Consider the following 19,576-nt stretch of genomic DNA (forward strand, 5'->3'; position numbering starts at 1 on the left):
GAATGTGGGAGGAGAGACCCGCTGCCCTGACCTGTGCCAGACCTGAGGTTGGTGTGGAAGCCCCTGGCCCCCCACGTGCATCTTTTCCACCCCCTTCCTCCAGGTGGTTTTCCTTTGAACGCTCCCCCTGAACAGTTAAACCACACTCTGAACAGAAAACTGTTTTGAAAGCTGCTTTGCACCTGCGTCTGACAAAGACCTTCTTGAGGGTAACCTCCCCCTCCCCCCCCCCCCCCCCCCCCCCCCCCGCTTCCGAGCGGGCGAGGGATGTTCGGCCGCTGGCTGTGCGGCCCAACTGCAGCCTGTGGGCCCCTGGGAGGCACAGATATTCTGTTCATTATTTATCGAGCAAATGTTCCTATAGGGCACCCTAGGAGAGTGTTGACTCAAAAGTGTGAGTCCGTCCTTTCTTCAGGACATTTAGAGACTATTCTGCTGTCTTTTCATCGCTAAGTATCTCAGGGCTGTGCACCACTCAGCAACTTACTTATGAAACTTGTGTTTGTAAAAAGCACTTTTATTGGCACTTACTGTGGGCTCCTGTTAGACGTCCTCCTGGGCTTCTAACTGGGGCATGTGCCTGGCGTGGCATTTGCTGGGACCCGCACACTTTCCCGTCTCAGGGAGGAGCTTCCTCACCTCAGGGCTGTCAACCGCGATTCCTGCTTTGTAAGTACAATCAGTGTGGCCTCATCATCCTCAGCTGCAGGGCTTTCTTACTAACCTGCAATGTGAAGAATATGTCTTTCTACCATCTATTAGGCCTGGGTTTGTTGACAACTAGACTTTCGGTTTGAGTGTGTTACGGGTCCAACAGGTACCCAGACCCTTATTCTAAAAGTAGATGCATAGACAAGCCACCGCTTGTTTGCTTACACAGTGATCCCTAACGATTAGCTTGCGTTCTCTTCTCGTGAGAGCAGGTTAGCTGGGTGGGCCAGGGTTTCGAATATGCTTGCGTCCCCCAGATAATTCCCCAATAAGCTGCTGAGGTTGGAGGCTTGGGGAATTCCCAAGACTGAACATTGCCTGTGCTAACAGGCCTCAAGAGGAGGGCAGCCTTAGCACAACTCAGTGTCCGCGAGTTCCATGTTTCTGCACCAGAGGTGGGAGGTCTGACACTCCACTTACTTTTTCCTGACTTTACCACAGGACTTGTACTGAGAGATGATATTTATATATTTGCCTAAAGTTCAAAAAACACACCTGGCATCTAAGGATTTTGCCTGCTGCTGCGGAAGTCCCTAGGTGTGCCCCCTTGTCTGTGGGCGTCGCCGTTTGTTTCAAGGTCCGTGCATGTGTCTGTGGCCCTCTCCAGACCAGATGCCCAGCTGGAGTGGAAGTCACTGAGAGCGGCTAGCAGACAGCAGCGAGTGCCCAGGGGCCTGTGTGCTCTCGGGCACTGCCGGCCACTCGTGGCATTCTCCCTCACGGCCCTTGGTAAGGAAATTTCTCAGCAGACACTTTCTGGAAAGTGCAAGAGCGACTTCACTTAAGATCATGGCAAGAGTGGGGAGAGATCGAATTCAAGCTGTTAGGTGAGGCTGTGAATGGAGTAATAGGGGGAGGGGCTGGGTTAGGGTCAGGGTGGAGGAATCCTTGCCAACACGGCTCAGCAGACCACGGGTGAGGCCTAGGCAAGGAGAGAGGGTGAGGGGGCCTGACCAGAGTTTGGTCCAGGAGTGTGTCCTTGTCACCCTCACAGTGGCCTGTTTTATAGTTAGTTAAGTGAAGGTAATGAATTAAATAGGTAAGTAATGTTGTCCAAAACAGACCTCTGTGCTTTGGAGCCAAAATATAACATGAAAACAGAGTTTGGGATAAAAAGGGACAGTAGCTTTATTGCTTTGTCAGATGAAGGAGGTTACAGCTATGATCTTCAAGCCCCCGGGTTCCTGAAACAAAAGGCCAAGGAGGGAGGAGGGAGGTATGAGGAAGGGAGTGATGAAGGTTTGGGGTGATGGTGGGGTGGTCCGGAGCTGACGGCCAAGAAAGAATTCTTGAGATGTCTTTGGTGTAAAAAGGTGGGTTTATTAAAGCATGGGGACAGGACCCACAGGCAGGAGGAGCTGCACTGGGGTTGTGATGGGTAACTCATATACCCTCAGGTTGGGAGGGGGTCAGGGACAGAGTAAGTCTCGGAGGTATTTTGGAAACAACGTTCGGGACCTTGAGGACCCAGCTGTTGCTAGGGGGATGCCACTTATTACCGTTTAATAAAACCTCAGTCACAAGGCCCTTCAGATGTGTATTGGGGGCCATAAGCTTGGGGTATGATTGCCAACAGATACTTGGAGCAGCTGAGATAAAGGAAGTAGACTTACAGGGTCCTCAAGGTTGCGATTATGTTAAGATAAGGTTCTCTTTTGCCTCTAGCAAAGTGTCATCATCCTAGAGGGAGGTTTCAAGGACTTGTCAATGGGCTTTAGGCAGTAAGAGAATTTAATTTTTCATTTGCCTTAGTTTCCCACATAACCATAGCAAGCACTTAAATTCCTCTCCTATGTTCTTTGGTAGCCAGGAGTGTCCAAGGAATATCGCACATACTCCACTTGGGTTGGGGGGTGTGCCAGCCTGTATTTTGCCCACAGCTTGCAACACGCTCCCTCGTCAGGGAGGAAAAAGCTTACTTTAAAATTGAGGTTCGCTGAAACATTAGTGCAGCCATTCTGATTTTTGTTCAACTTTATGCTTTTAAGAGGTTTCACTAAGACAGATCAAGGAACCTGCCACAGAGGATATGCCGTGGCTCATGGACCCCAAACCTCCAGTGTGTGGCTTGATGCCTCTGTCTCTCTGACCTCCTCCACCCCAGTCCCTGTCTCCCCCTCTCTGGCCTAGGCTACTTTGGGGCAGTGTGAGCTGTTGTCTCCCCTCCCCACCGTGGTGTTTTCATCTGCCCCCTTGCTGCTTCACAGAGCTCCTGCCCGTGTCCCTCTCTGCCCAGAACAGATCTGTCGGTTAGGCTATTTGGCCTTGTAGAACACACTCACGCCCCATGTGCCTGTTTGTAAGGGACATGAGTGCCATGCCTTATATCTTCTTCCTTCTTAGTGGAAAAATCCAAATAACAAGTTAATTTGCCCTCCATGGATTGTGTCCTGCTGGAGTCTTTCCACAGGAAAGGGTTCCTGGAGGAGGCTGAGGGCTGCCAGGCCATCTCTGCTGCTGACAGAGGCTCTCGGATCACGTGAGGGATGGTTTCCTGGATGCCAAGCCTGAAACTTACCCCCTCCTCAGAGGAAAGGCCCCCCAGAGTGATGGCCTGTGAAACCCCTCCTCAGGGCCCAGGGGCAAAGCTGGAGCTGCGGCTCCAAGACCAAGCCAGTTTTTCCTGCTTGTCCTGTTTGGGTGGCCCAGGAGGCAGCCAGAAACTCAATATGCCAGAGCACAGCTTGGCTGTACCATTCTCAGAGGCCCCCTGGGAGTGGGGCGGGGTAGGAGGGCAGATACACAGCAGTGGGGAGCAGACAAGAGGAGGGAGGGCCACCCACAGCTCTGTGTCCTGAGCAGGACAGCCCAGCACTGAGCTCCCAATGCTTCCTCACAGGGTGCCAGGAGCACCTCTCCTGGCTCCTCCTTAGCCTCCTCTGCTGGAGGTACCTACTCCCCCACCTTCCAATGTTGGGGTGTCCCTGGGCTCACCACCTTGGGTAGTCTCCCCTACTCCTAGCTCCTCTCCCAGGACATTCAAAATAGAGCCCTCCAGCCACCCTGAATCTCTGTTTCCAGATGCTTAGGGCAAAATTCCAGCATCATCTCTTTTTCATGAACCCACATCCACCCTTGACTTCCTGGTGGCCCCACGTTTACAGCATATTCCAAATCCACCATGACTCAGTCACAGAGCACCACCACCTGTCCTCTGCTGGTTGAAGCCACTTCACCAGGATTCGGATTATGTAGCCTCTGCTAAAACTGTGTCTTGTTCCAGGCTCGGAGCACCTCACTGAAGCCAAGAGTTGGGGGTCCAAAGCCTTCCCAGACAAAGCTTCTAGGAGAAGAAACAGGACAGCACAAACCAAACACACCACAGCAACAGCCAAACGAAACTGAATTAATTTGCTATAACACAGAGGAGATATACAGCTTTGCTTATCTGCTGCCACCCAGTGCCCCATGGGGAGTCTGACCAGAAACCACATCAGTTTCCTTCAGCCTCAGCTCAACATTTTTGGGGTCAAGTAACCCTTTGAGAATCTGCTTATATGTGGCCCAAGTTTGTGAAAACACCCATGGGTACTCCAAGGCAAAGAACCCCCCCCCCCCCACCCCGGCTTTCAGAAGAAGATCCAAGAATCTAAATTTTAGATTGGGAGGGTGTCTTCACTCCAAGCCTTGATTTCCTGAGGCTCAGGGATGAGTGCAAACACCTCCCAATTGCAACTGGGATGTGGCCAGAAGGTTATAAAGCTGCCTGGGCGGGACCACAACAGAACTCCAAGCGCAAATTCCTCATTTATAAAACATACTAGATGTAGCAGGGGTATTTCACATCCATAGGAGAAGGGGCAGAAGGCTCGATAAACAGCACTGGGATAAATGTTTGCTACTTCAGCTTCTGCTCCTTAACAAACCACCACAAAGCTTACCAGTTTAGCACAATCATTCATGTGCTCATGATTCTGTGGGTGAACAATTTGGCTTTTGCTCAATAGGACAGTGATTTTACTGGTTTCACCTGTGCATCTGGTAGTTGGCTGCATGATAGAGGCAGCGTGACCACTTTCCCCCAGCATGCAGCAGGGTTATCCAAGTTTGGCAAGCATGCAGCAGTTTGGTTCTGGCTTCGTCAAATGGCAGCTGGTCTCCAAAGGCAGCCAGAGAGATCAAGTTCTAATACACAAACACTCTGTAGCCTCAGTCCATCACATTTGTAATATCTCATTGGCCAAAGCAAGTCACATGGCCAAGCCCAGATTCAGGGGTGGAAATATGAACCCCATCTCTTCAAGAGAGAGGAGGCAAAAGGTACATGAGAGGTTAGGGAGCAATTTGTGGGCACATGTTTTTTTTGCAACCTACCACATTTAGCCTTTTGATAAAGGAAGTAACTTAAAAGTTGCCTCAATTAGGGCATTCACCAAAATGTACTTCCAATTGGAGTAAAGTTTAAATGTAAAAAATAAAACTGTGGCTGTATTGGTGGATACTTCTATGCCATTGGAGGAGAAAAGGCTCTTATGGCACAAATTTAAAGTCAGAAACCATAAAGAAAAAGTTATTTTTGACATGCATTTGTAACAATTAAAATTATTCATTAAAAATCACGAACAAAAAAGATAAAATGTAAATTACAAAATCATTTGCAGTGTATGTTCCAGAATTACACATCTAAACCCTTTGTGAGGGTTTGTGCCCCAAAGAGATGGCAGATGACATGGTCCAAACTTGATGAAGGACCCAGAAAACAAGTCACTGGCACCCCAAATGTTTCTTAAATGAATGAACATGCAACAACACATGAAAATATCTTCAAAAAACTTGTAATTAAAGAAAGACAAATTATAACAAAAAGACTTCATTTTCACTTACTGAATTGGCAGAGTTTTGTTCTTGTTACTACTTGTGAATGGTGATGCCCAGTATTGTCGGGACTCCAAACCAGGTTCCTCTGGGGACAGAGGACTCCTTGATCCAACCCACACATTCACTCCTTCAACTAATGTTTGTTGAGCACCTACTATGTGTCAGACACAGCCTAGACTCTGGAGCCCCCACTGAAAAGAAGGCATTTGTGCAAAGGCCTGAAAGAGTGGAGCCAGCCAGGTGGCTATCTGTGGAGAGTGGCTCCCAGGCAGAGGGAACAGCCAGAGCCTGAGGGGGTCACCGGGGGAAGCTAAGCAGGTTAGGAGGAGGCCGGAGGAGATGGGGTGGTGAGGCCTCTGCAGTACTGGAGTACTTGTGGTTGGTGTCTGGAGTAGGGTGGGAGGAGTCCTGTAGGACTGAGCCCTTAACCTGTAGGAAGTGACACTACTTCTAGGGAGATTGTGTCAGAATTAAGTTGTGGGACACACAGCTGTTACTACGGAGAATTGCTTGGTGGAAATTGTGTGGGAGAAACTCTGCCCCCCTCCCCCCAACACTGTAATTGGGTCTAGAACCAATTCACCAGGAAAGTAGCGTATGGGACAGTCTCCCCTGGGAGCCCTCTTTCCTGGGTTTGTGACTCTGCATGCTTACACTTCCCTCCCCAGGGCATCTGTGCCCCTGCTACAGCATACACCAAACTTTAACTGAAATTTGGGAGAATGGCAAGAAGTGTGTCCCCACCATGCAATTCAAGGTTCCTAGGACTGCTTTCTGGACCTGGAGGCTCCTGGTCCTTGCACCTGCTGACCTGTCACTGCCACAGTGCCCGCAGGGCAACTGTGTGCCCTCATGGTTGCAAGGTAATTGTTGTTCTGTCTGTTGTAGATGAGAAGGTCAAGGTTCAGAGAAGATTTCTGAGGAGAGAAGTGCAGAACCAACATTCAAATAGGATTTGGTCTCACTTCAAAATCTAAAGTCTTTTCTGAACCCTATCTGTCCTGTGCTGGGCAGAACCAGGGGCAGTGAATGGTAGTACAGAATATATTTCCATGGGGAGGGTGGAGGGTCGGTTCCCCATGCTGTGCCTCCTGGGTTGGAGGCCACCCATAGGTCAGAGGTTACAGAGGAAGGGCCCCATTGTGAGTGCACAATCAGCCTCAGCCTTGTGCCCCTGCCTGGGGAGCTGTGCTGAGGGAGCTCCTGACAGGAGCTGTCCCTGGAGAGGTGGGGTGAAGGCAATGACATCTATGTGGCTATTTGGAGGGAGGGGTGAGAACTGATGACCATGTCTGCTGGCAATCTTACCTGTTTTGGAGCTATGGGGACTCAAATTATGTGATTTTATGAGGCTGTTGAAGGAAAAAAATGGTCACAGAGGCCAAGAGGGCTTGGAGGGCCAATTAAACCAACCCCTCTCTTCATCAGTTTTTGCTTCTCCACTATCAGAGAGGGGAGGTATATGCCACACTGAGCATGGCTTGTGGTACACGAGAAAGGAACACTCCCACTGACAGTGCAGCTGACACCGTCCAGGGTCTCCCCCAACCCTGCAGCAAAGCAGACAGTGGCCTCTGTGTCATGCCCCTGTACACAGCCAGAATGTGTCTCTGCTCCCCCCATCCTTGGCCCCTTGTCCTCCTCTTAGGCTTAGAGTGAGCTCATCTCCAAAGGTCCAGGTGGTTTTTATATTTGACATAAGGTTTCGTAAGGAGATGATAAAATGGGATACATTGCACTGCATTCCCTTCTGAAAACTAGCTTTCAAGCAACTCGTTTCTCCTCAAGTTGCTCCTCCAACCCCTAGTGACCTCACTAAAACTATAGTAGGCTTTTTTGGAGGTGGAAATCAGCAAACTAATTCTAACATGCAATATGGAAAGGCAAAGGGCTATGAAAGGCCAAGATATGTTTTAAAAGAAAAATGGGAGAAATTACCCCATCAGATATCAAGACTTACAGTAAAGCCTGATTAGCATAGTATGTTATTGGTTCATGGAGAAATAAAGAGACCAGGGGTCAGTAAACATTGGCCTGCCCATGGGCCGAGTCTGGCCTACTCTATGCTTTTGTGTGGCCCACAAACTAGAATGGTTTTTACATTTTTAAATGGTTGAAAATAATAAAAAGAAGAGTATTTCACGACACATGAAAATTATATGACATTCAAATGTCAGTGGCCATAAGTAAAGTCTTACTGGTTGTAACACAGCCATGTCCATTTGTTTATGTACTTTCTATGGCTGCTTTCATGCTATGACCGCAGAGTGGAATAGTTGTGATAGAGATCGTGTGGTCTGCAAAGTCTGAAGTAGTTCACACCTGGCCCTTTAAAAAAGTTTGCTGACTCCTAAAAGAGACCAATGTAACAGATGGAAGTCACCTGCTTTTGACAAAGATGGCATTGCACAGTCACGGTGGAAAGATTAATATTTTAACACACGGTCCCGGGTAAATTGTATTTCCCCAAAGAAACCTGATTTTTGCCTCACAACACATGCAAAAAAAAAATCTTTTTTAGCGGGATTTAAAATCTAAATGTAGAGGGTAAAATAAGGAAGATTCTAGTATCTATATGTAGTAAAATCTTCATCACTTTGGGTCAGAAAAATATTTCTTATATAGGGCACAGAAATCACCCCCCTAAAGTAAAATACTAATCAGTTAGATTCCATTAAAATTGAGAACCCTAACCCACCAAAACACACCATTAAGACAGTGAGAAGTCAAGTCATATCATGGGAAAAAATATTTGCAAGGCAAGTAAGTGATAATCAAAGGACTCATATCCAGAACATATAAAGAACTCCTGTAAATCAAGTAGGAAATCCTAATGGTCAATAAATATATGAAAAAGCTTTATTTGTTATCAGGGAAATGAACATAAAGACCCGAGTGAGATAGCATTACACACCTCTCAGAATGATTAATACTGGAAAGAGTGAGATGCCCGAGTGTTAGTGAGAAGGCACATCCTATCAGCTAGCAATTCCACTCCCAGATATATGCCCGGTGAAAATGCTTGCATATTTTTGCCCAAAAGTATGTTCAAAGCATTACCACTTGGAATAGTCAAAAATCTATCATCCAAACGTCCACCAACATAAAATGCTTAAAAATATTGTGGTATATTTTTACAATAGAACATGACTTTACCACACAAACGCCCAATTACTGATATATGCGACAACTCAGATGAGACCTAACAATTGTGTTGAGTGAAAGAAGTCAAATGCAAAACAAAACAAAACAAAACAAAACAAAAAACCCAAGACATATTGTGATGTCATCTCTACAAAGTTCAAAAGCAGACAAAATGAATCCATAGAGTTGGAAGGCAGACGGTGTTTACTTTTGATTGAGGTGGTAATTAGGAAGGGGTCTTTTGGAGTGATGGTAATATTCTTCGTTTTTTTTTTTTTTTTTTTGGATCCAGGTGGTAGTTAATATAGGTGTGTTCATTTTGACATAGTTCACCAAGCTGTACATTTAAGATACATGCACAGCCGACCTCTAGGTGGTTTTTTGCAGGGTCTGCTGAGAAATAGCACATGTGATGTTCACTCACAATAATTCCTTAATGTTATCTAATGTGCCTGATTGTCTCAAACTGTCTTTTTGCCAAGGGACCAGAGTGCCCTAGTGTCTGTAATTTTCCTATACTGTCCTCCCGCGATGAGGCCGCTGTCTGAGCACAGTGTGGTTAGACCAGCAGTCGGAACTCAGGCCCGGCGCTTATTCAGCGACCCAGACCGCGTGGGAGGGAGTTCTGGGCGGTTGGTGGTTACCATGGAGATTCCCCGTGAGCGTCTCTGATTGGCTGAGACACCTCGGGCCCCGCCTCCTCCGCTCAGCTCCGTGGGCGGGTTCCAGAGGGGCCAAGATTTCCAGCGGACGCTGTCCCAGGCCTTCTGGGAGTGGTAGTTCGCCGTCGCGCCGTTTTGGATGCAGCTGCCGAGCCGCCGGGGAGTTGCGGGCTGATCGCCGCTGTCCCGGGAGGTCTGGCTGGAACGTGGTTTCTCGTGGGGTCAGTGCGGCATGGGGGACGCGGCGCAGGGAGCCGGGCCCTGCTCTCGTATCTTCGCTCCGGCCAGGAGCCGCGGGCTCTCCGAGCTGTGGCCTGACGGGGAACCGGACCCCCGGATTCCGGAGGCCCAGAGCGCCCCCAGCGCAGAGGAAGAGGAGAGGCGGAAGGGGAAAGGAATTTCCAGGAGAGAATTGCTTAAAGGGAAACCTGAACGGAGCCTGAGTTTCTTACTGTTTGACAGCAGCTTTGGTGCAACGGGCCGAACTTCAATCTTGGGCCTGCACCCCGGACCCCGGATTGTAAGTCCGTTAAGATGTTTGCTTGGAGACCCCAGATTTAACCTGAAATAGTTGTTTCTTTGGAGGACTTGTGGAGTACTTACCTTTATCCTTACACTCAACCTACCTTTAACCTTACAGCTTTACGAGGTTTTCTTAACACTTGCTGAAAATTATTTGAGTAGGTAAATCGTTGTTTAATTAAGGAAGCAAAGTATGGGCTTCCACAATTTAAGTGAGCATTCATTTGGGATTCTCAGAGATTCCTTCTATTTGTTCAAAAGGAAAGAGGAACAGTTCTGTATTGCCTTACCTCAGCATTTCTCTTGTACCAGAACGCCTCCCTCTCGTTAGTATTTCTACCCAAACGTTGACCCTGATCTGAGGTCACCTTTATAATACAGACCTGCCTTTCCCAGCCACGCTGAAAACACCTCCGAGTCTCCGTGTCTTCTCTGGTATTTATTTTGTCTTTTCTGTTGACTGGAGGATTCAGTAAGTCTTTGTCCTCCAACATAAGGACTGTTGGGAGACTCCGCTTAAATGTTTTCAAAGTTGCTAGTACTAGTGTTCTAGAAATTTCAAAATATTACATTTAAGTAACCACAGCACTGACTTTGTTATATATTTTGCCCCACCCCCCACCATGAGCAGATTTCTCAGTTTCTAAAATCAATTTTTGCCCAAGAGAGAGTTTTGGAGATCCTGTGAGATCTGAGGTCTCTAGAGGCGCTCATTCGATGAGGGATAAATCTGTATGTGCAGTTCAGGAGTGATTGGGTACAAGAGTGGAATCTCGACAGTGTTGTCCAAGGAGCTCTCCCTAATGCCTTATGTTCCTCTGTTCCACTGTTCAGATTTTTGACCTATCATCGGTTACTCCTTTCTACGTTGCTTTTCCACATGCTGTTTGTACAGTCCTCGGTAGCTTCTCTCTATGGCCTGTCACTCTGCCATTTCTTCTTGCTCATTTTCTTTCTTTAAAAAAAAAATTTTTTTTTAAATGTCTATTTATTTTTGAAGGAGAGAGAGAGATGGGGAAGGACAGAGAGAGGAGACACAGAATCCAAAGCAGGCTCCAGGCTCTGAGCTGTCAGCACAGAGCCTGACCCGGGGCTTGAGCCCATGAGCTGTGAGATCATGACCTGAGCTGAAGTCAGATGCTCAACCAGCTGAGCCACCCAGGCGCCCTTAGATTGCTCATTTTCTGATATTGCCACACATCACGTTCATTATTTGTGTTTTGACTAGGTCCTTGTCCATTCTGTCATTTAAGCTCTGTCTAGTCTTAGATTACTATGGTGTATAGTGGACAAAGCCTAAGTTCTGTTTGTCACCATTCCATTAATAACCTCTGTATCTTTAGGGTAATCACATAATCTCTCTAGTTCTAAACTTGTTCCTCTTTAAAATCATCTTCTGTCTTTAAAGCCTTTTCCCCCCAGCTTCAAGAGTCTTTGTAAAATTTCCTATTGGGCCAGGCTCTTTCCTACCACTCCTACCTCTATTTATTTCTACTGCACTGACTCTTATTATTTTCCCAGATTATAAAACTGTGTATTCTAATGTGCATGAACTTTAACAAAGTTGTTTTCTTTCTCCAGAGTGCAGTTTCCCTTATCCCAACACAGATAAGGTGTTTTTATAATTTTTATTCTTTTCAGATTTGAAGACCAGAGAAGATACCAAAGAGAAGACCATTAGAATATGCTTTTGAGTGAGCAGCTCCATCACTGTCATCATGAAAAGGCTCAGAAGGGATGTGTCCCCATGATGTTTATTTGAAGAAGGCTGTGAATGTGAGGCTAAAGTAGAAAAGCAAAGGGAAGACACTATAGGCAAAATTTCAAAAAAATGTCTTGCTCAAACCACTGGTTTTCAGCAAGTAGTAGTTGCCCATGAAGAAATAGACTTTCAGGAAAATAGGCATAATTTCAGTGAATTTTAGATTTGATCCATTTGGGTAAAGTGTCAGATGGAACTTATCTCCAATTAAAAGGCAAAGAAATTCTAAAAAGAAAACTTGTAGTGAATGTGGAAAACATTTTAGTGACCAAACTTTTTTTCGTCATCAGAGAATTCATACTGGTGAGAAACCTTATAAATGTGATGACTGTGGAAAAGCATTTCGCCAGAGTTCATCTCTTACTGAACATCAGCAAACTCATACTGGAGAAAAATCCTAGAAATGTAAAGTCTGTGGAAAAGCATTCACTGTAAATTCATATCTTACTCAGCATCAGAGAATTCATACTGGGAGAAACCTTATAAATGTGATGAATGTGGGAAAGTCTTCAGTGACTACTCATCATTTATTCAACATCAAAGAATTCATAGTGGAGAGAAACCCTATGAATGTATTATTTACGGGAAGTCCTTCACTGATATCTCATTACTTACACAACATCAGAGAATTCACACTGGAGTGAAACCCTATAAATGTAACGATTGTGAGAAGGAATTCAGACGAAGTACACACCTTATCCGGCATCAGAGAAATCATACTGGGGAAAAGCCTTATAAATGTAATGAATGTAGAAAAGCATTCACTGCCCAGTCAGCTTTTACACAACATCAAAGGATTCACACTGAAGAAAAACCCTATACATGCTGTGAATGTGGGAAAGGAAAGGCTTCCCTGAAAACTCCTCTCTTACTAAACAGCGAATTCATACTGGAGAGAAGCCCTATGAATGTAATGAATGTGGTAAAGCTTTTAGCCAGAGCACTCACCTTATTCAACATCAGAGAATTCATACTGGAGAAAAGCCCTTTAAATGTGATAAATGTGGAAAAGCATTTGGTAATAGTTCAGTGCTGATCAGACATCAGCAGCTTCATACTTTAGAGTCATCCTAATGACTCTCTAATTTTGTGGACCACTTCATCCTTTCATGACCTACTCTGACTTTTTGATCACAGGTCTCTTACCCATGTCACCCACTCCTCTGCCTAAAGTCATATCTAGGAATAGATATTATTTTATCCTGGGATAAAGTAGAACATAATATTTCTAATATAAGTTCCCCAAACCAAGGCTGTTGTAAGCAGCAATTTCAATAGATTATAGCAACCTTCCTACATCTATCCTGGATTTTTGTGGTTGATACTCCATCTCCCTGGGAATCTCCTCCAGACCTTAATCCATGATAAAAGGCTGCTTTCTGCCACCAAAGGTTCCTGATTCAAATGTTCTCATCTTTCATTTCAGGGATTCCTCATTATTAAAAACAATTATAGGAATCAATATATTCAGCCATATTTCCCAGATATACCTGCCCAAAATGCCACTGGTTCATCAGTCTGAGATTAAATATGAATAACATAATATAATACAATGTCATGAGAATCATTCCACATTGGCAATTTGGTTTATGTATCCACCTGTTCTTTCAACCTGATCATCTAAAAGGTTGGGCCACTGAATGAAATGAAAAAGTTCATTGGTGTTTTGAGACTCCAAAGCAAGTCTTGTTACTGCCTGTATCTTCCAGTCTTCCAGAATCCACCATATTTTTCATATGTTTCTTTCCATTCCAGGTGACCTTAATCACTCATGTTCACCACCACCATTATGTGTTAGTCAAAGAGATGAAGAAGTTTAGTGTGCATACAAATTTTCAACTCACCATAAACATAGCTGACTTGTGTTCTTGTTAGACTGTGTCCAAAGATGAAACCTGGAATCTAGTTTCCCACTTCTATACTCTAGCTCAGAGTGGCTTTTTATCAGTGGTAATCAACCTACCCTCTGCCCTCGTCCATTCTTGGGACAGAATTCAGGTAGAAATTGCATCGAAAAGCACTATTCCTCAGCATGGGCAGAGAAAGCCCAAGTGGGACTGGGAACTTAGCTAATTTCAAAACACTGTTAGGTCTTTAGACCCACTGTTAGGGCAGTTGCTACTTAAACTAGTTGTGCTGAACTGTTTTGCACTTTGGAAGCCTATTTTGCATGACTTTTTAATTTCTATTCTCATTTGGTATTTAGCAGTTTTACTTCAGTCTTACTTTCTGATCATTTTTGTGTCTGATTCCTCCTATTGATTTCCCATTCTTAGTTAATGGAAATTTCACTGGCACCTGGTCTTGATCTTAAGTGTGTTCCCACCAGATATTGCTATTAGATTTTGAGCTATTCTCTGGCCTCCAGGTGCTTATTAACACTTTCAACATGATTCTTCCTTAGTGTTTATTATTGCCCTAGTTTGCCCTTACAATTCCCCAGCACTACCTCTGTTATAGTACTTGGTACATTATATAGAGTTAGATGCATTTCTTACTAGACTGTAAGCTCCTTCAGGGAAGGGACCTTGTTTAATTAATCTTTGCTCCAACAGACTGATTGACCCAGAGTTGCTGCCCAACAAAACCCTTTTTGAATATATGATACACATGCACAGTCACTATTTCCACAACCCAACTGAACACATTTTTACCGGAAAGTCTTTGATGTAGAAACTCCTTGGGTTAGATATGTCTGTGCATACCTTGGCTGTTTGTGTCTGTCCTTTGGTGTAGTATGTATATGAGATGTCAGTGTGAAGTAATATAATACAGTGGTTAAGAGCTTGGGATTTGAAGACAAAATGACCAGGTCTGAGGCTCATCTCAGGCATTTACAGGTGGCTCATGTTACCTATTTTCTCTACACTTTGTTTGCCTGATTTATCTAATGGGGATAACAGGATCTACCTCAGAGGGTTTGAGTATTACATAAAGTAATGCATTTAAATAACTCAGGACAGTGCCTGTTCCATACGAATTATTAGCTTGTTGTGTTTGGACCCTGTATACCTTCTTGGTGACCGATCTGTCTTCTAGTCTAGACCCAAAATATCAGCTAATCTCTTGCTTTCCCATTCTCGATATTCGGCCTTCTCTCTATGGTGTATTGCCATTACTAATTGTCTAACTGTGGCACAAATCCATACAAATTTCCTTTGAACTCTGTACCCCTTCTAGGCACCAATTTCATTTCTGTTTTCTGCTTAAATTCTTAAATGAGTCGTCTGCAGCTCATGATGTAGCTTATCTTGTTTGTTTTTTTTTTTTTTTTTGGATGTTAACTTTAGCTTCAAAGGTATATTGTTTTGAGGAAATTGGCTATGATATTCTTTCTGTATCTTCTACAGTGTCCAGCATAGTACTTAATGCAAATAGGCTGCGAGTGAATACTTGGTTGCCATTTGATGAGCATAAGACCCCACACTTGACAAGAGACCATGTATAGCAGTTATTGGTATTTTAGAGGCAGTTTAGTCTAACAAAGCTCTTTGTTACAAGATTGCTAGGATGTCTTATGGCATCTAAAGACAAGAGTGTGTCTGAGTCCCTGGAGCAGGTGGAAACAGAACCCTAGCACAGAGATATTCTCTTCCTCTTTCACCTCTGCCGTCTCTGTGTAATGATTTTTTCTCCTGCGTATTTAAGTTCCATGTAACAGGAAGTCTGGCTGCCAACAGTTCTTATGGTTTGTATCATCCAGTTTTAATCATCAAAAGATACTGCATTTCTCTGCCTGCCTGCATTATCTATCAGTTAATGAAAGGAATGTTGGTATCTCCAGCCATAATCATTGATTTGTATATTATTCCTCTCAGGTCTATGAGTTTTTGTCTCATACATTTTGACACTGGTTTGCTTGTACACATTTAGACTGTTATGCCTTCTTGGAAAATTGACCCTTTTATCATTACTTGTGTCCTGTCTTATCTCTTAATATCTTCCTTGTTCTGATTATCTGCTTTGTCTGAAATTAATAGATCTATGTCAGCTTATTTTTTTATTAGTGTTGGCATGGTAGAAATTTCCATCCCTGTATGAATTGTTATGTTTAAAGTGGATTTCTTGGGGCGCCTGGGTGGCTCAGTCGGTTGGGCGTCCAACTTCGGCTCAGGTCACGATCTCGTGGTCCGTGAGTTTGAGCCCCGCGTCGGGCTCTGGGCTGATGGCTCAGAGCCTGGAGCCTGCTTCCGATTCTGTGTCTCCCTCTCTCTCTCCCCCTCTCCCGTTCATGCTCTGTCTCTCTCTGTCTCAAAAATAAATAAACGTTAAAAAAAAATAAAGTGGATTTCTTGTAGATGACAAGGTTGGATCATGTTCCTTTATCCACTTTCACAATCTTTTTTAATTGGTATATTTAAAGCATTGATATTTAAAGGTATTAGTGATCTAATCAGACAAGTGCATGGGCCACTCGTCAGGTAGGCCTCAGGAATCCTCTCGGGCAGCTGCAGCCGGGCCTTGGAAAGGACATGGTGATGTTCCAGGTTCAATGCCGAGTGATTTTGCACTGTGTCTGAACCCCAGGGGTGTCGTGTTGTCAGAGTTTGGTATTGGGTCCTCATGGGAGAGAGCCTTAGCTAGGGTTAGTTTTCTGTCCAGGGATATCACCAGGGCTGAAGCGACTCCAGTCTCGTGATTTCCCTCGAGGGCTGAAGTTAGGGCCCATATGATGGTGTGGGTCAAGTGTAGGTTTAGGGTTCGAGATAGGGTTAGGTGTAGGTTGAAGGTTATGCTTAGGGTTAGGGTTAGGTCCCAAGAAGCTCTAGGCACTGACCTCACAGCAGAGCAGTTGTCTCCCCGAAGGGTTGAGTGGAGTGCAAAAGGGAGTGTGCTGGTCAGGATTAGTCTTTGGGTTCCAAGGCCAGACAAATGTATGGGACACCCTTTGGGTAGGCCTCAGGAATCCTCTCGGGCAGCTGCAATGGGACTTGGAAATGACATTGTGATGTTTCAGGTCCTATGCCAAGTGATCTTGCACTGCTTCTGGACATTTGTGCATGGTGTTATCAGACTCTGGTGTTGGGTCCCCATGGGGAGAGAGACTTAGCTAGGGTTAGGGTTCAGTCCAGGACGTCACCAGTGCCGAAGCGACTCCAGACTCCTGATCTCCCCCGAGGGCTGAAGTGCTGGCCCATGTGATGGCGCGGGTCAAATGTAGGGTTAGGTTTGGAGATAGGGTTAGGGTTTGGTTGTGGGTTATGGTTAGGGTTATGGTTAGGGTTAGGGTTAGGCCCCAGGAGGCTCCAGGCGCTGAACCCACAGCAGGGCAGTGGTCTTCCCGAAGGCCTGAGTTGAGGGCACAAGGGACCGTGCCGGTCAGGATCCGTCTTTGGCTGCCAAGGCCACAGACGTCGATCGGCCCCTGTTCGAGGAGGCCTCCGGAATCCCTCGGTCAGCTGTAGACGGAGATAGGGTTAGGGTTTGGTTGTGGGTTATGGTTAGGGTTATGGTTAGGGTTAGGGTTAGGCCCCAGGAGGCTCCAGGCGCTGAACCCACAGCAGTGTAGTTGTCTCCCCGAAGGTCTGAGTTGAGGACACAAGGGAGGGTGCTGGTCAGGATTAGTCTTTGGCTTCCACGGCCAGTCTATAATATGGTGTACCCTTTGGGCAGGCCTCAGAAATCCTCTCGTGTAGCTGCAGACTCGCTTTGGTAGTGACATGGTGATGTTCCACGTTCAATGCCAATTATTTTCACAGCGATTCTCGAACCCGTGTGCGTGCTGTTGTCAGACTGTGGAATTGGGTCCCCATGGTTAGAGAGCCTTAGCTAGAGTCAGGTCTATGAGTTTTTGTCTCATACATTTTGACACCGGTTTGCTTGTACACATTTAGACTGTTATGCCTTCTTGGAAAATTGACCCTTTTATCATTACTTGTGTCCTGTCTTATCTCTTAATATCTTCCTTGTTCTGATTATCTGCTTTGTCTGAAATTAATAGATCTATGTCACGTGGTCTATGTCTCGTGGTCCGTGAGTTCGAGCCCCACGTCGGGCTCTGTGCTGAGTTAGGGTTCAGTTCAGGGATGTCGCCAGGGCCGAACTGACTCCAATTTGGTGATCTCCCTCGAGGGCTGAATTGAGTGCCCATGTGAGGATGCGGGTCAAGTGTAGGGTTAAGGTTAGAGATAGTGGTAGGTGTAGGGCGAAGGTTATGGTTATGGTTACGGTTAGGGTTAGGGTTAGGTCCCAAGAGGCTCCAGGCTCTGACCTCAAAGCAGAGCAGTGTCTCCCTGAACGGCTGAGTGGAGGACACAAGGGAGGGTGCCAGTCTAGATTAGTCTTTGGGTTTCAAGGCCAGACAAATGTATGGGCCACCCTTCTGTAGGTCTTAGGAATCCTCTCGTGCAGGCGCAGTCGCGCTTTGGAAATAACCTGGTGATATTCTGTGTTCCATGCTGAGTATTTCTGCACCGATTCTTGAACCCGTGTGTGTGCTTTGTCAGACTTTGGAATTGGGTTCCCATGGGGGGAGAGCCTTAGCTAGGGTTCGGGTTCAGTCCAGAGATGTCAACAGGGCCAAAGCGACACCAGTGTTGTGAATTCCATGAAGGGTTGTAGTGCAGGCACATCCGTGGCTGTGCATCTGGTGTAGATGTAGTGAGATAGATAGGGTTAGGTTTAGGGTGAGGGTTATGTTTAGGGTTAGGGTTAGGTCCCAGGAGGCTCCAGGCACTGACACCACAACAGAGAAATTGTCTCCCCTAAGGGCTAGTGGAGTACAAAAGGGAGGTTTCCAGTATGGATTTGTCTTTGGGTTCAAAGTACAGACAAGTGTATGGAATGCTCTTCGTGTAGGACTAAGAAATCCTCTGTTGTAGCTGTAGTTGCGCTTTGGAAATGACATGGTGATGTTCTATGTTCCATGCCGAGTATTTCTGCACTGATTCTCTAACCCGTGTGTATGCTGTTGTCAGACTTTGGAATTAGGTGCCCATGGGGAGATTGCCTCAGGTAGGGTTAGGGTTCAGTCCAGGGACGTCGCCAGGGCTCAAGCGACACCAGTGTTGTGAATCCATGGAGGGCTGAAGTGAGGGCACATGCGTGGCTGTGGGTCTGGTTTAGAGTTAGTGTGATAGGGTTAGGTTTCAGTTGAGGGTTCTGGTCAGGGTTAGGGTTGGAGTTAGGGTTAGGTCCCAGGAGGCTCAAGGTACTGACCGCACAGCAGAGGCGTTATCTCCCCGAAGGTTTGAGTGGAGTACACAAGGGAGGGTGCCGGTCAGGATTAGTCTTTGGGTTCCAAGGCCAGACAAATGTATGGCCCATCCTTCGGGTAGGCCTCAGGAATCCTCTCGTGCAGCTGCAGTCGTGCTTTGAAAATGACATGGTAATGTTCCACGTTCCATGCTGAGTATTTCTGCAGCGATTCTCGAACCCGTGTGCGTGCTGTTGTCAGACGTTGGAATTGGGTCCCCATGGGGAGAGAGCCTTAGCTAGGGTTAGGGTTCGGTCCAGGGACGTCGCCAGTGCCGATGCGACACCATTCTTGTGAATTCCATGGAGGGCTGAAATGTGGGCACATGGGTGGGTGTGGGTCTGGTGTAGAGTTAGTTGAGAGATCGTGTTAGGTTTAGGTTTAGGATTAGTGTTACGGTTCTGTTTAGGGTTAAGATTAGTTCCCAGGAGTTTCCAGGCCCTGAACCTACAGCAGTGCAGTTGTCTCCCTGAAGGGCTGACTGGAGTGCAGAAGGGAGGGTACCGGTCAGCATTAGTCTTTGCACTCCAAGGCCCCACACCTATATCTGCACTCTTCAGTAGGCCTCAGGAATCCTCCTGTGCATCAGAAGCTGTGCTTTGGAAGTGACATGGTGATGTTCCACGTTTCACACTGAATTATCCTGTACCGCTTCTCAACCCATTGTGCATGCTGTTGTTAGAGTGTGGAATTCGGACCCCATGTGGAGAAAGCCTTAGCTACGGTTATGGTTTGGGCCAGGGAAAAATCCAGGCCTGAAGT

At 46.0% G+C, this 19,576-nt stretch overlaps 1 long non-coding RNA gene across 1 annotated transcript; it reads left to right on the forward strand.

Annotated features, from left to right (window-relative positions):
• Positions 1–9,440: 9,440 nt before the first annotated feature.
• Positions 9,441–13,188, forward strand: LOC122233739. The gene is made up of 2 exons (XR_006211430.1): positions 9,441–9,855; positions 11,499–13,188. It is a non-coding gene; the product is annotated as an uncharacterized LOC122233739 (long non-coding RNA).
• Positions 13,189–19,576: the final 6,388 nt, after the last annotated feature.

Source organism: Panthera tigris, chromosome E1 (genome assembly GCF_018350195.1).
Source record: "Panthera tigris isolate Pti1 chromosome E1, P.tigris_Pti1_mat1.1, whole genome shotgun sequence".
In the NCBI taxonomy this organism is placed as follows: domain Eukaryota; kingdom Metazoa; phylum Chordata; class Mammalia; order Carnivora; family Felidae; genus Panthera; species Panthera tigris.